The sequence below is a fragment of the Mustela nivalis genome (assembly GCF_964662115.1).
Source record: "Mustela nivalis genome assembly, chromosome: 4".
In the NCBI taxonomy this organism is placed as follows: Eukaryota; Metazoa; Chordata; class Mammalia; order Carnivora; family Mustelidae; genus Mustela; species Mustela nivalis.
The window spans coordinates 154,249,481-154,262,785 of record NC_139023.1 but is presented as its reverse complement, the minus strand read 5'-3'; the positions used below and the strand labels follow the sequence as shown (position 1 = coordinate 154,262,785).

At 38.3% G+C, this 13,305-nt stretch overlaps 1 long non-coding RNA gene across 1 annotated transcript in view; it reads left to right on the top strand.

The window, feature by feature from the left end:
• The window catches only part of LOC309862750, an 81,797-nt gene that overhangs the window by 24,940 nt on the left and 43,552 nt on the right, over positions 1 to 13,305 (top strand). The window lies entirely within an intron of this gene.

Sequence of the window (13,305 nt, the reverse complement as noted above, 5' to 3'; positions counted from 1 at the left end):
GACACAGAGACAGATAGGGACAGAGAGAGGAGGGAGAGAAAAAGAGGCGAAGGAGAGAAGGAGGAGAAATGGCTAATGTGATTTTAGGCAAATAGCTGAGCACTTCTTCCTCTCTCACAGTTTCTTTGTGATTTTTCACTCAGTTTTCCTCACCACCTAGATCTCTTATTATAATATTGTGGCTGAATATATGTTCAAACTCTTCAAGTCCTCACCCAGTGAGTAATTACCAGTCAAAGGAAAGTAGAAAATAAAATGACTGAGAAAAGAAATCTGTGTCTCAAATAAAGGCACAAAAGGAATTTCACTCTGTTTTGAGCAAACTGCACTGGAATCGTAGCATCTGCTAACTATGCTTTAATTGTTGGTTAATTTTTAAAAATTCAATTCGGAGTAACATGGAAGGAGTTGGAAAAATTAGAATCTGGATTATCTAGACAGAGAATGGAGGGACGAGCATTCTAGGTTGTATAAAAAAAGGCAGGAAGGTGAAGGAGAGGGGACAACTCTGGGGTGACTCAAGTGGTTTAGTGTACCTGGATCTAGGGACAGCAGAGGAAAAAGTTAGAGAACTAGAAAGAAGCAAGTTGATGAAGGACCCCATATGCTACATTGAAAATTTTACTCTGAAAACCAATGGAAAGATGAGAAAAGTATTAACAAGGACGAAAGCCCTAACTGCAGTGTGAAAGAAGGATGATGTAGGAAGAAGGAAGCTAGCGTCAGAAGAGGGGCCCTTGTGGTAACCCAGAAGGGAAGATAAGAAGCAAAGCTAAAAATATTTGGCAATCAATTAGGTTTTTATGTTTAGGGTAGAAGTAGTTGAAAGAAGGGAAGGAGACTTTATTAACTTGTAGGAGCTTTGAATGGATAATGCATTATTCATCTAGGGAAAGGAATACAAAAGGAAGAACAGTTTTGGTGGAGCAGGAGGGGAAAATAGAAATGAGTGAGTTTATTTTTTATTGAGTTTCAAGTGTTCTTATTTTTTATTTTAATTCCAGTATAGTTAGCATACAACGTTATAGGCATTTCAGTTGTACAGTATAGTGATTCAACAACTCCATACATCTCCTGGTTTTCCTCATGGCAAGTGCGCTCCATAATACCCATCTCCTGTTACCCCCCATCCCCCCTCCTATCTCCTCTCTGGGATCCATCACTTTGTTCTCTATAGTTAAGAGTTTGTTTCTCGGTTTGTCTCTCTCTTTCTCTCTCTCTCGTTTTTCTTTTGGTTATTTGCTTTGTTTCTTAAATTCCACATATGAGTGAAATTGTATGGTATTTGTTTTTCTCTGACGAACTTATTTCACTTAGCATTATACTCTCCAGCTCCAATCATGCTGTTGCAAATGGCAAGATTTCATTCTTTTTATGGCCGAATCATATTCCATTGTATATATATGTATATATATATATGCCACATCTTCTTTATCCATTCATCAGTTGATGGACACTTGGGCTGCTTCCATATCTTGGCTATTGTAAATAATGCTGTTGTAAAAATAGGGGTGCGTATATCTCTTTGAATTAACATTTTTGTATTTTGGAGGTAAGAACCCAGTAGTTCTTACCAGGGAAGTTCTATTTTTAACTTTTTCTTTGAGACTTTATTTATTTGTTCATAGGGACAAAGAAAGAGAGAGGGAGGCAGAGGGAGAAGCAGACTTCCCATGAAGCAGGGAGCCCAATGCAGGACTCTATCCCAGGACCTCGGGATCATGAACTGAGCTTAAGGCAGATGTGAACCAACTGAGCCACCCAGGAACCCCTATTTTTAACTTTATGTGGAAACTCCTTACTGTTTCCACAGGGACAGTACCAGTTTGCCATTCCACCAACAGTGCAAGAGGGTTCCTTTTTCTCTACATCTTTGCCAGCACTCATTGTTTCCTCTGTTTGGGATTTTAGCCATTCTGACAGGTGTAAGAAGATATCTCATTGTAGTTTTGATTTGCATTTTCTTGATGATGAGTGATGTTGAGCATCTTTTTAAAAAATATTTTATTTATTTATTTGAGAGAGAAAGATAGCATAAGCGGGGGGAGCAGCAGGCAGATGGAGAATCAGACTCCCTGCTGAGCAGGGAGCCCAAAGTGTGACTCAATCCCAGTACCTTGGGACAATGACCTGAGCCGAAGGCAGATGCCCAACCAACTGAGCTACCCAGGCATCCCTATTGAGCATCTTTTCATGTGGTTGCTGGCCAGCTAAATGCCTTCTTGGAGAAATGTCTGTTCAGGTCTTCTGCCCATTCAAAAATTGGATTATGTGGGTTGTGGATGTTGAGTTTTAAAAGTGTAAGAGGAAAAAGAAACTAATAGAAGCTATTCAGCCTTCACTCCATCTTAAGAGCTGTTCATCTTGTTTCCCCCATGTCAGTCAATCTAGACTAGAAGTGTAGTGCCAACCCAAATTCTTTTCCTATAAACAGGTCTCTCTTTTTCTCTGTTTTACTGTTCTTTCCCTGTGTGTCTGATTCTTTTTTATTTCCCTTATTGCATTGCTCATTTTGTTTCCTTGCATTTATTCCATAGTTAGTGAGAATTGTTGACTCATTTTTATATTCAACAATATTCAAATCCTAATATGCCTGCCGCCATATTTCTTACATGCCTGTTTCAAGTGATGCCAGTAGCTCGAGACAATGAAATGACTACCTAATGCCTCTGGATCATGTTCCTAGACACTTAGGAAAGACTTCCCTGAAACAACGCATTTTGATCTTGGCTTCTTAGTCCCTTGTTGTGTCTCAAACATTTACTTATTACTTTCTAGACACCCCACCATTTCTAGGGAGAATTATTGAATGTTGTTAAATTTAAAAACATCTTCTATTATTTATCCTGATGTCCTTCACACAGATTTGCCCATTTGAAAAGCAATGGAATTGCAAACCAAGGCCTGCAATTGGAGAGGTTGCCCTTGTGACTTTTAATTTGGGGTTCAAATCTGAAGCCACTATTTATCTTCTTATATGCAGCATTTTGTTTGTTTTTGTCTTCTCTCCTGACTATCAGTTACTAAGACCTTGTCAAACCCTGATTTATGTTGTTCTGGAGACCATCTCTCTTTTTGAGACAGTCTCTGGGGCCTCCCAAAGTAAACCTCTTAAGTGTGGTAGGTTAGGACATTTAAATATATTGTCCACATTTCTAGAAAATATGTTCTGCTAGATTTTCATGTGATATTTACTACATGTGTGTGTGATTTATATAGGTTATGTTATCACCCTTATGTCCAATCAGGTTTGTTACCAATAGAAAATCCTGTAAATTAATGACAGAGTCTTTTCATGAGTAGAGAAACATTTGATATAGAACTTAAGCAATTATGTTAAAAGTATTGTTTTTAAATTTGAAAAGCAAGCTGAGTAGTATTTTATAGACAAACAAACAATAACAACAAAATCCTTCCAATCAGGTGAAGTCTCAGGAGATGTCTTAAATACAAATAATTTTAGATGTTGGACGTCCTAAGCTTATGAAGAAAATGGGAACACACATAAACATAAGCTCTCCCTCTGGTTTCTAGTTGGGAGCTCATGCATATGTCCTGATTTAGAATCTGCTGCTCCTCTGTTCTGTAATTGACCCCTTTCTCTTATCTCCCTCGGGCCCAAATCCTTCTGGAGTCACTAAGATTGGCAGTGTGGGGAGAAGCAGCAGCTGGTTTCAACCTTCACACGTTCCTCCTAAGAGAGAAGTAGGACCTTTTTTTCTGACTATTCTTGACAAAAGGAGTTTCAAAATAATTATGCTAGTTGAAAACGAATCCTCAGTCTGCTTGTTGCAATGATAATGAGCCACAGATAAAACGATCTTTGAAAATTCCTTTAAAATCAGTTAAAAAGAAACAATTAACCTGTTGTGTTAACTTAATTATTTTTGAACCCTGTAAAAGAGTATTCTTTTTGATTAAAACTATTTAAAGTTTCCTTTAAGATTTCCTCTGAAGTTGGAACATTTGTGCTTAGAATGGTTTTTGCAACTGGGTTGTACAAGATAACCTCTATTACTCAAACTTAGCTTTCTGCCACTGAAGTAGAACTTATGAAAGCAAACTCTACTGAGCAGCGTCAAGGGAGGCCCTGGAGGAGGCAGCAGAAGTACCAAGGAGCTGTTGTGGGAGGTGCTGAGCTGGTGCCACCACGACAGGCAGAGAGCACTGTTTCCAAGAGGCAGTCTCAGAGGGCTGATGTCTTCAGGAACTGCTGGGATTCCCCCACAGGCAGTCGGGGCTCTAATGGGAATTGGAGAGGGAGACTTCTTGCTCAGACACTTCTAGTCAGAATAGCAAACACAAGCTCTCTTTTACCTGGGCACGGAGAGGGAGGCACCCTCTGGGAGGGCTAGACTTTTTCTCAGCATTTATACATAGAGGTGGTGAACACCCCAAGTAATGTGATCTTTAAGTATGATAGAAATAAAGTAAAAAAGATAAACAGGAGAGAAATTTATCAGGAAAAACTTACCCACTTTTAGGGAGCCCATGGAATATTTAGAATGGATGATAATGTTAACATGAAAACAAACTTGAGCAGGGAAAGAGGCCAAGAAGGAAAGGAACTTGAAAATAACCCCTTTAGTTTCCTAGCAGTCTAAAAGAGGCACTGGATTGACAGTAAATAAAGCCATAGCCCAGATCCCAACAATAATTCTGTGGTTTGTTGGAAACAACCCACTTATTAAACTAGAAAAATCAAAAGATTAAGTGTGCCAACATGTGTTCTTTGTAGTTCCTGAGTTATTGCCCTAAATTATTTCAGAGGTACAAGCATCTGGTTGGTTGGTAAAGATAACAATGATACTAATAATACTAGTAGTAATAATGTCATTGCCAAGTGTGCTAAACACTTTAGAAATGTTGGTTTATTGAAACTAAGCAACATTCTTTTATGAGGTAATTTTTCAGATGGGGGAACTGAACCTCAAAAAGATTAGGTAACTTGGCCAAGATCACACAGCTGAAACTGGAAAGCAAGACAAAACTATACTCTTAGCTTATTGCCTCAGTAAGTAGTAAAAGGAATAGAATGGGAGATTGGAGATCCTAATACTATTCAAAAATGCTGTAGCCCATAACTTGAGTTTGAATGAAACACACATATTCTTTGTGATTCCTAAGAGCCATCCTTCTCTTTTCATGCCTCCTCCATCTATTTCCTGTTAATACGTGGCTTGAAATAATTCTTCCTTGGACACTTATAAACTTGAATCAGCTAAATAGAGTTTCCTACAAAGTCAGATATGGAAAATTGCCAAAATGACATTCCTTTGGTAGAGTTTCTAAGAAATTATAGTTCCAGGAGTAAAATTATGATACCAGACACTCAGCAAATTTGTTGAATGAATGAGTTAATAAATAAACTGAATGGACTAAATACTTGGGTAGAGGATAGGTTTTTGGAAATTATCCACTATTCAGTAATTATTTATTGAGTGTCTATTATGTGCTATGACGAATAGTATAGTGTCACTGAGGGCAAAGTTCAGCAGCTAGCCACCAATGTTTATTTAAGGCCTTTTCCAAAGTGCAGGCTATTAAGTTCTGCTATGTACCCTGTTCCCTCCCATATAAAACAGAGGGTTTAACTGGTGATTTTTTATGGTCCCTTCCACTTTCCACTTTCTATCTTTATGATTCTCAATATTATTTTAATAAAGTTCTAAATTTTGGAATAGTTTTAGATGTACTAAAAAAATGCTAATATACAGAAATTTCCCATATGCGCTATACCCCGCAGTCTCTATTAACATTTTGCATTAGTGTGGTGTGTTTGTTGCAATTAGTCAATATTAATACATTATTTTTTTTAATGAAACAGAAATTAAAGCAACAACAACAAAAAAAACCCAGAGCAAATCAGTATTTTAAATTTGAGAGGTTTTTTTTTTTTTTCGGTATAACAGTATTCATTATTTTTGCACCACACCCAGTGCTCCATGCAATCCGTGCCCTCTCTAATACCCACCACCTGGTTCCCCCAACCTCCCACCCCCCGCTGCTTCAAACCCCTCAGATTGTTCTTCAGAGTCCATAGTCTCTCATGGTTCACCTCCCCTTCCAATTTCCGCCAACTCCCTTCTCCTCTCTAACTCCCCAAGTCCTCCATGCTATTTGTTATACACAAATAAGTGAAACCATATGATAATTGACTCTCTCTGCTTAACTTATTTCACTCAGCATAATCTCTTCCAGTCCCGTCCATGTTGCTACAAAAGTTGGGTATTCATCCTTTCTGATGGAGGCATAATACTCCATAGTGTATATGGACCACATCTTCCTTATCCATTCGTCCGTTGAAGGGCATCTTGGTTCTTTCCACAGTTTGGCGACCGTGGCCATTGCTGCTATAAACATCGGGGTACAGATGGCCCTTCTTTTCACTACCTCTGTATCTTTGGGGTAAATACCCAGGAGTGCAATGGCAGGGTCATAGAGAAGCTCTATTTTTAATTTCTTGAGGAATATCCACACTGTTCTCCAAAGAGGCTGCACCAACTTGCATTCCCACCAACAGTGTAAGAGGGTTCCCCTTTCTCCACATCCTCTCCAACACACGTTGTTTCCTGTCTTGCTAATTTTGGCCATTCTAACTGGTGTGAGGTGATATCTCAATGTGGTTTTAATTTGAATCTCCCTGATGGCTAGTGATGATGAACATTTTTTCATGTGTCTTATAGCTATTTGCATGTCTTCATTGGAGAAGTGTCTGTTCATATCTTCTGCCCATTTTTTGATATGATTATCTGTTTTGTGTGTGTTGAGTTTGAGGAGTTCTTTATAGATCCTGGATATCAACCTTTTGTCTGTACTGTCATTTGCAAATATCTTCTCCCATTCCGTGGGTTGCCTCTTTGTTTTGTTGACTCTTTCCTTTGCTGTGCAGAAGTTTTTGATCTTGATGAAGTCCCAAAAGTTTATTTTCACTTTTGTTTCCTTTGCCTTTGGAGATATATCTTGAAAGAAGTTGCTGTGGCTGATATCGAAGAGATTACTGCCTATGTTCTCCTCTAGGATTCTGATGGATTCCTGTCTCACGTTGAGGTCTTTTATCCATTTTGAGTTTATCTTTGTGTATGGTGTAAGAAAATGGTCAAGTTTCATTCTTCTACGTATAGCTGTCCAGTTTTCCCAGCACCATTTATTGAAGAGACTATCTTTTTTCCACTGTTAATACATTATTATTAACTAAAATCTATACTTTATTCATTTTTTTTCTTAGTTTTTACCTAATATCCTGTTCTAGGATCCCCTCCAGGACACCACATAATATTTACTTGTCCTGTCTACTTAGGCTTCTGGCTGTGATGGTTTCTTAATCTCTTCTTGTTTTTTTTATGATCTTGACAAGTTTTTTTTTTTTTTCCAAGTAATCTCTATACCCTACGTGGGGCTTGAATTCACGACCCAGAGATTAAGAGTTACATGCTCTATTGACAGCCAGCCACACACCCCTGATCTTGACAAGTTTTGAGGAGTACCGGTTAGGTGTTTTACAGAATGTTCCTCAAATGAGATTTGTCTAGTATTTATTATATGATTAAATTTGGGTTATACATTTTTGGGAAGAAGACCACACAGTTAAAGTGCCATTTTCATCACATCATATGAAGGGTACATACTGTGAATATGACTTATCACTGTGGATAGTAGCTTTGGTCACCTGGCTGGGGTAGTGTTTGCCAGGCTCCTCTACTGTAAAGCTATTTTTGTCCTCCCCCTCTCCATACTGCACTCTTTGGGAGGAAGTCATATGTGCATGCAGCCTATACTGAAGGAGTGGGGAGTTACGTTCCATCTCCCTGAGGACAGAGTATCTCCGTTGATTTTTTGAAATTCCTCTGTACATGAGATTTATCTATTCTCCCTCATTTATTTATTTATTTATTTGTTTATTTATCTCAGTATGAACTCATGGATATTTATTTTATACTTTGGATTATAATCCAGTATTACTTTTCGAAAATGTTTTGTTGCTCTAATTATTCCAGCTTTGGCCACTGGGAGCTCTTTCAGCTATATCCTCTGTCCTTTTGATATATACCCTCGTCAGGTGTTTGGGTTTTATTGTTTTTTCTCCCCACCCCCCCAACATTTATGTTCTGCTACTCCAAGGTGCTCTAGGCTGATCTTGTATATTTCCTGTCCTAGTCTCAGAATCAACTATTTCTCCAAAAAGCCCTGGTTTCTTTTATTAGAGAATGGATTAGTAACCAAGTCTAGTTACTAGGTAGGCTCAATGCTACTGGTTTGTTATAACTTCTAGGTCCTGCCAGCTCACAGAGCAAGGAAATATATATATTTTTTCCTTGTGTATACTGATCTATATATGTACACATACCTATACAAATTTCTCTATGTAACTATTTTATCTGTATCAAGCTAAACATGAGTTTATACTGATGTCTCCAACTTGAATCCATTACTGCATGAAATGTTCTAGTCTCCTCCCTTTGCTTATCTGTAACCTCCTCCTACCCAGACAGTGAGAAGCCTGTCCTTTACCACCTGCCATTTATTCAGTTGTTCAATTACAGGATGCATGTATAGCAGTATCAGAATTATCAATCTGTATCCTGTGATAATTTTATCAAGTAGAGTACAGTACTTATATATAGTATCTTTCTTTTTAAAGATTTTATTTATTTGTCAGAGAGAGGGAGAACAAGAAGGTGGAGAGCAGCAGGCAGAGGGAGAAACAGGCTCCCTGCTGAACAAGGAGCTCAATATGGGACTTGATCCAAGGATGCTGGGATCATGACCTGAGCCAAAGGCAGACACTTAGCCGACAGCCACGGAGGGGTTGCTGTGTAGTGTCTTTTTGCCTTCAGTCTTATAGATTCTACTTCCAAAGTTACTTAGGTCAGTACCTTTCCCTCCACCACACCCTTCAGTGAGGGTTTTTTTTTTTTTTTTTAACGTGTTAAATATAGTTAGAATGTGTTGTCACATTCTGCATTCCATCCTGGGATACCCCAGCCTCTTTATATTTTTATTTGCATGCTGTGCTATAAAAGTCTATGATGCTATATCCATAGCATCCTGTATCCATCATCATTACATTACAATACAGAATAGTCTCACTGCCCCAAAATATCTCCTGTGCCTTATCCACTCGGCCTTCTCCTTGTTCGGAACTCCAGGCAACCATTGATCTTTTTACCATTTCTAGTTTTACCTTTTCCAGACTCTTATATAATTGGAGTCATATATTATGTAGACTGTAGAGACTGGTTTCTTTCATTTAGCAATATGTATTGGAGAGTTATCCTCATATATTTATGGTTTGATAGTTGATTTCTTTTTAACACTGAATCATATTCCATGATATAGATATGCCACAGTTTGTTTATCCTTTTGTCTGTTAAAGAACATCTTAGTTACTTATAACTTTTGCCATTGTGAATAAAGGTGCTATATATATTTATGAGCACGTTTTGTTTGGACATGAATTTTGAAATAAGTTGATCAATATCTTTTTGATATTTATTTTTCAGTTTGTTGGTTTGTAATCATCTAGCTTTTATATGGCTTCTCAAATATAGTTAATTATTTGTTTATTTAAAATTTACTTAATAAGATTTTATTTATTTATTTGACAGAGGGAGAAATAAAGAGCATAAGCACAGGGAGTGGAAGAGGGAGAAACAGGCTCCCCACTGAGCACGGAGCCCAATGCAGGACTTGATCTCAGGACCCCAGGATCATGACTTGAGCTGAAAGCAGTCACTTAACCAACTGAGCCACGTAGATGCCTCCTAAATATAGTTATTTAAAAAATAGTGAACAGTTGCACATAAAAAAAATCTGTTCAGAATCAGGTACCATCTTTTATAAAAATATAGAAAATGAACCAATAAATATTTTATAGAGTTAGAGAAGTTTAAATACAGGGCAATTTAGAAATATTACATTTAATGTTTTTTAGAATATGAGCAGACCTGTGGTCTACCAAAGCCATTTTTTCATATTACAGATAGGAAATTTATAGGTGTTGAATTAGCTGCAAAATGTTCCTTTTATTGCTCCCTCACTAACAAAACATGTTGAAAATTACATGTTTGGAAATCCAAATACAGACCTTTGCAACTTGAAGTAATAAATACAACACCATATTAGATAAGTACCCAGCTTCCTTTTTGTGTGTGCATGCCAGATAGGATACATGAAGTACTGAGAAATAGTAAGCAATGGAAATATTTTCCCTCAACATTTCATTTTTACACATGATATGTTTTACATACAGCATATTCCTACTAAAACATAACTGTGGTTCTATAGGATATGGGTATACATTAGAGTGGGAAACAAGTATGTTCACTAGAATTTTAAAACATGGTAGCAGTTCTACCAAAGGAAAAGGAAAAATGTCTTCTGTAACATTGTCTTCTGTGAAATTGCAAGTTAGTCTTTGCCTTTAATACTGGTATTCAAAGGTTGTTCCTTCTTTGTGGATGCATTAACAAAAATTGTCCCCACATTGTTACCACCTTACAGAATTTTCACTGTATTTTCCCACAGTATCCAAGTGGCTTATGCTGATTGGTCCAGCAAAGCTCGAGTATAAAATATCCTGGCATCAAGAAAGCTTTAACATTGAATGGTACATTTTATTTTGTGTATTTAGTTACCCGACATAAAATATTTGAAAAACCGGAGAAGACCAAGTACCAGTGAGAATGAGGGGCTTAAGAATATACTAGTTCAATGAGTGGCTCAGTAGGTTAAGCCTCTGCCTTCAGCTTAGGTCATGATCTCAGGGTCCTGGAATCGAGCCCTGCATCGGGCTCTCTGCTCAGCAGGGACCCTGCTTCCTTCCTCTCTCTCTTCCTACTTGTGATCTCTCTCTGTCAAATAAATAAATAAAATCTTAAAAAAAATATATATATATATATACTAGTTCAATACATGACTTTTTTAGTACCAGAAAATTGATGATTCTAAAGCCATGTTGGCAAATGCTGGCATTCCCTGACCTAAAAGTTTCTGGGATTTCTCTCTTAGGAGCTTGACTCACTGAGAGTTGAGGACTGATTTTCCAAGAAACCTGGAGGATTTGAGGGCTTTAGTTCAGTGGAAGGAATTTAAGAGAGAATTCGTGGGAGTCTGATTCTCTCTGAAGCAGAACATACCTCATGATGTATTACATGGGAGCTTCTGTAGATTGACATGCACCCTTTAATGTACAAAAAATAAAACAGGGAAAAATCTCTTTCTTTCATTTTCTCTTTCCCATGTAACAGGGGGCCCTTCAGATGCCTAATTACCTTCAACTTCCTAGAATCTCTTTCTACCCTTTGTTCCCATTAAAATTTATAAGTGACAGGCTCATACACTCCCATATTTTAGCTACCTTTCAAATAGGGCCAAACTATTTACAACCAATAGTTTTTAAGTGTTCCAACTTCCTAGAAACATTCACAGTGATTTGAAACTTCATTCCTTTGTTTGTTTAGGTGGAAAAGCAGCAAGATGGAATAAGACGTTTATTCCCTGGATCTTCTTTAATAGGTCCCTGAATACTCTTAATTATGCCAATATAAGGTAAATCGATATATATGTCTCTGAGGAAGGGAAAATACAGAGATTATTCTTCCCAGTATCCCCCTGATATGCTAAATTAAACTTAACTAAAGCCAAAGATCCTCCAGGAAGAAATGGCTTAAGACCCTATTCCCTGTCCTTTGGAGATTAGAGCGTTCAGAAGGGCTGAAAAAACCCTGACAGAGATCCCCTGGTAGCAAGACCCATTGAAGTTCCCCCAAGAAGAAATAAGGAATCTGGCATAGTGACTTAGGCTTAACACCAGGCCCCAGAGGTTTGTGGGGACGGCGTGTTCTAGATACAGAGTGTAGCTGTGGTTAGAAACCCAATTATGCCTGGCCACTTTGGCAAAGCTGTCATGTTTGGGGAACAGTGGCTGATTCTGTGAGTGTAAAACCAGTAGCTGTCATTTTGGGAGTCCATGTCCTCAGTGCCACTCTGCTGCCTGCGCAGGGCTCTACAGCTGAAAGGACGTCCTTATAAGCAAGTCAAGGACACATTAAAGGCTTAGGAACCAGTTTTTAATAATGACACAGTGTAGAAGTGATGAAAATCAGAACGTTAAATGGACTGATTAGTTCTTCCCACGTGGAACTTTGAAATAGTACAGCTCCTTTTGGACTAAGTAACTTTCCAGGGTTCCTGGACAGTTTGAGGAACAGTGAGTCCTTGAGAGAGGGAGATACAGAATCACGTACAATAAGGAGGAATGGAGGCTTAAGCAAGTAATTAGAAAAATAAAGAAGATGCCCCATTTTGCAATCCAAACTGATGGAGGTCATGCAGATTATATGTAATGTTAGTTTATTGTGAATTTCCAAGAGATGAAGTGTTTGTCAAATTTATTTAACCACCAAACATTTTTTTTTTTCTCTAAAGTAAGCATCTTGAGGGACTAGATTCCATGGAACGCTTGAAAAATGCATCTCAGGGCGCCTGGGTGGCTCAGTGGGTTAAGCCACTGCCTTCGGCTCAGGTCATGATCTCAGGGTCCTGGGATCGAGTCCCACATCGGGCTCTCTGCTCAGCGGGGAGCCTGCTTCCCTCTCTCTCTCTCTGCCTGCCTCTCTGCCTACTTGTGATCTCTGTCTGTCAAATAAATAAATAAAATCTTAAAAAAAAAAAAAAAGAAAAGAAAAATGCATCTCAAATGGTAGAATTTTAGATACTAAAAGGAGCAACACACCTGGGACAAGGACCTTTTCCTGGCACCCACTCAAATGATTGTTAACTGTGACAGACTGAGTTCCACAGTTCTGTGATGCTAATGACTGTATTCTAGTAACTCTAATTCAAGGAGGGCAGAGTGCACAGGGAGAGGGTGCTAAAAAGAGATCATAGCTTTCTCCTTGAATCCAACTATCCTTTGCTTTTGTATAATGACCACCATATGCAATCTCTTGTTGGCTCCATGAGTAAGGATTTTGTTTTATTGTGTCAAGTATCCTCAGTGCCTAGAGATCTGCTTGGCACCATGTAAGTGTTTAATAGCTATCTGTTGAATGAATGAACTTCTGGCCTTCACTGCACTGGCAAAGTTATTAAAAACTTAACATGGCTGGGATACCTAGGTGGCTCAGTCAGTTAAGCATCTACCTTTGCCTCAGATCATGATCCCAGGGTCCTGGGATCTAGTCCCACATCAGGCTCCCTGCTCAGTGGGGAGCTTGCTCTTCCCTCTCCCTGTTGCTCCCCCTGCTTGTGCTCTCTCTCTTTCTCTCTGACAGGTAAGTAAATAAAATCTTAAAAAAAAAA